This window comes from Octopus bimaculoides, chromosome 14, assembly GCF_001194135.2.
Source record: "Octopus bimaculoides isolate UCB-OBI-ISO-001 chromosome 14, ASM119413v2, whole genome shotgun sequence".
Lineage (NCBI taxonomy): Eukaryota > Metazoa > Mollusca > Cephalopoda > Octopoda > Octopodidae > Octopus > Octopus bimaculoides.
In genome coordinates this window covers 41717293-41721073 of record NC_068994.1, presented here as the reverse complement: position 1 = coordinate 41721073, position 3781 = coordinate 41717293, and the positions used below count along the sequence as shown (strand labels likewise).

Sequence of the window (3781 nt, the reverse complement as noted above, 5' to 3'; positions counted from 1 at the left end):
TATATACACACACACACACCTAAAGATGTACAGATGCATATATATGTATATATGTGCATGTGTGTGTTTGTGTGTGTGTGTGCATAAGTGTATGTATATAAATATGTATGTATCTGCATGTGTATGTGTTTGTATACAGGTATGTTTATGTTTGTTCCTCTTTGTCTTGACAATACCTGAAAGCTGTAAATGAGTGCCAACATCATACAAGCCATTGTATTCATTTCCAATTTTCCACAAAAGCATGTCCATCATGTGGAAATATGAACTTACTTAGAAGCATTAAAAAATTGGGAACAGGAATGGCAACTGGCTTTAGACAATCTGTCTCAAATGATTCTGTCTGACTCATGTGCAAGCATGAAAATCACCATCATCATCATTGCTTAATATCCGCCTTCCATGCTGGCATGGATTGGATGGTTTGACAGGAGCTGGCAAGGCAGAAGACTGCAGCAGGCTTTATTGTCTGTTGTGGCTTGTTTTTTTTTTTATATTTGGCTGGGTGCCCTTCCAAACAACAACCACTTTACAGTGTGGACTGGATGCTTTTTATGTGGCACCAGCACTGGCAGGGTTACCAAGTAACTTGCAAGTCTAAGAACCTTTGACAGTGGTGGGCATTGGAAGGGATGATCTTGCGATAGATGATGAAAGAGTAATGATGACAATACATACATTAATATTTACTTATATGTAAAGATATATCTATATCTATCTATCTATCTATCTATCTGTCTGTCTATCTATCTATATATCCATGTCTCCCATTTTTGACCTCTGGAACTCTTTGATTACCATTTTACTCCAGTTGGATCTCCCTAACTAGTTGATATTATAGTTTTATAGAAACTGTTTTCAAAATTCCTATTTTGTTTTTCACACGTTCACATGTGTAGGTTCTCTGAGAGAACATGTTTTAGTGCCAAAAATATGTTGAACTATGTAAAATGTTAGAGAAAGAAATCTAGCTGTTTTTTGAAATAAATACATCTAAGCAAAATTTTTTCATGGCCCCTTAAAATACTACTGTTGATCCCCTGTTTATTTTTTTGCTTGCTTGGATCTTCAAAAATGTTATATGGACCTTTAAAGGTCATATGGACCCCAGTTGAAAACCACTGCTCTAGACTAAGTGGAAGGAACCTTTTAGCACCACAGTTGAATCCTAAGTGCATAAGAACCAGCAGTTGAATCCTAAGTGCATAAGAACCGGCAGCTGAATCTTAAGTGCATAAGAACCAATAGTTGAACATCAGTGTTATGTAAAATAATGAATCTTAAATTGTACAAATTATTATGGAATTACTTAATATTAAATTACTGTTTTTGGTCTTCAGGTTTAACCCTTTAGCATTTAAACCAGTCATATCCAGCCAAAATATTCTGCTAATCTTATACTCAAGCTGGCCATAGTCAGCCTATCACACCAGCCCTACAATGTCATTGGAATCTCAAAGCCACAAGATAATGCAAGATTAATTAAGTGAATAAATAATCATTAATTCTGATACAGTAATCTGAATGCCAAAGGGTTAAACCATCTTGATTGATATAGGTTTTTTTGAGACACCATCAATGCATTGCATCTCATTTTCTATTTCCACTTTACTTAATTGTATGGCTGTACTTATGAAGGTTAGTTCTGATGCAGCAGACTGATGAGCAAATTCATTTCATACCTTATCATCTTGTCTTATTTTGTGCATATTATCGAACATAGCCTTCCCATTTTGAAAAACGATAAGATGTAATATGAGGGAGATTTAGCAACTATTTCTAGCAAGTCAAACAACCAAAAAGTGGGTTCTTCATTGGGTTGAGCAAATTAAAGTTGTTTTTGTTGTTGTTATTTAACCAGAAGTCAGCCTTAATTGAACTGAATGATAATCAATGCGATTCAAACCATGACAATTTGTCTTATTTTTCAGGCATAGTGTATCTAGGACTATAACATCCAATGTATCCCATTTTTGCAAGACACTGGTAACGTGAGATTCGAGAAAGATTTAGCTGTTATTTCTTGCAGGTAAGAGCAACTACTTAGAAATGGGTGGGAAAACCTTCTGAGCACTTGGGAGGGGTTAACTATACACATATGAGAACCCAGGGAGTGCATTCACACAGAAAAAAATAATTATACAAATTTATAGGTATGCAACTTATATTAAATTACTGTTTAACCCTAAGGTTTAAGAAATTGTTTCTCTTTTTTATTTGAATAATTATTTATTTTATTTATTCATTTATTGTTATTTATTTTCTTTTTCGGTTTCGTATGGAATTTTAGGGATTTCTTCACTAGATAGTTTCAAATTTAAATACAAGTGAAGGGTTCAATGCCTTTGGTATCAAAGCTGCCTTGGGGGAATAGTAAGCATGTATTATACACACATACCCATCCACCCTACAGAAAAAGAAAAAAAACTGTGCCCTAAGGATTCTGTAAACATACAGTAATATAATCATGCCTGCATGCAATTTTTTTTTTTTCATGTGGAATCTTCCAGTAATGCAGACTTAAGAAATAAGAAAGAAGTGAATCAGTATTGAGCTATTTAGATTCTTTCAAATTTTTGTACATGCATGAATATGTACATGTATATATGTACGTGCACATATACATAAATACATATAAATGTGTGTGTGTGAGTACATGCATGCTTGTGTATGAAGTGTGAGTGGGGGTAGTGCATGTGTGAGTGCGAGTGTGAGTGCTTGTGCCTAAACTAGCCATGTATGTGTGAATATACAGATATGTGTGTGTGTATGTATGTGTATATATGCATATACATACAGATATATATGTATATGTTTGTTTATACACACAAACATATACATACATATATATATATATATATATATATATATATGTATGTATATACATATATCGTGAAAACAGGTGTGGTATTCAATGCTTTATAGAGCATTCACATGTTTCACCAAAATGTCATAATAGTTGCATAAACATTGAAGAAATATTATGCAATCTTGCACTTCACCTCATCAGTGTTCCACACTAAGTACAATGACTGATGCTGAAAGTTTGAAACGTGTACACTTTTTTACCCCAAAGTTTCAAGAACTTTGCATGCCACATAATACTGAAAGGGACAGTAGAGGGCTGTAAACCCTCTACTATCCATATGGATATGAATCAGGGGAGATAGTTTAGGTCTGATTGTCAGGTCAAATGGAGAAACTTCCTTGAAACCTAGACAAGACAGATATAACAAAAACATAAACGCACATATACATATATGCATACATACATTACATACATACGTAGATACATACATACGTACATTCAGATTACAAGTTCAAGTATATACCAGTAATTATTGAGGCATATGTAACACACTGCCTAAATACTAATCTTGAAAAATTAGGCTTCTCAAAACCAGAAAGGTAATAGCTGGTTTGAAAACTACAAATCTAATCTATCACTGGAACTGTAAAAGTTTGTAAAACTTCCCAGAAGTTTATCATTTAAGTATTTATGAGCATGTCTAAATTTGCAACTATATGCATGAGAATACATACATGAAGCAAAACATACAAATCTGCATGTATACATACATACAAAAATACCCTGTTGATGCTGGTGAAATTCTAATAAAGGAGGCTTCGATCTTGGTTAGAAACCAACACTTCCTCTATTGACAAGAAATCTTGAAATAAAACTGAATAATGATATATATATCTATGTAAATCTGTGTATATGTATATACATATGTATATATATGGGTGTGTATATATATATATATATATATATATATAT

The 3781-nt window shown here is 33.2% G+C and overlaps 1 protein-coding gene across 2 annotated transcripts in view; it reads left to right on the top strand.

Moving 5' to 3' along the window:
* LOC106872688 (protocadherin beta-2) overlaps nt 1–3781 on the top strand; it is a 251173-nt gene that overhangs the window by 81026 nt on the left and 166366 nt on the right. Inside the window, exon 2 of one of the 2 annotated variants that reach the window (XM_052973104.1) lies at nt 1932–2029. The exons of the other annotated variant lie outside the window; for it this stretch is intronic. The gene's annotated coding sequence lies outside the window, so the exon portion shown is untranslated. The remainder of the gene's footprint in view (nt 1–1931; nt 2030–3781) is intronic. 2 annotated transcript variants of the gene reach the window in all.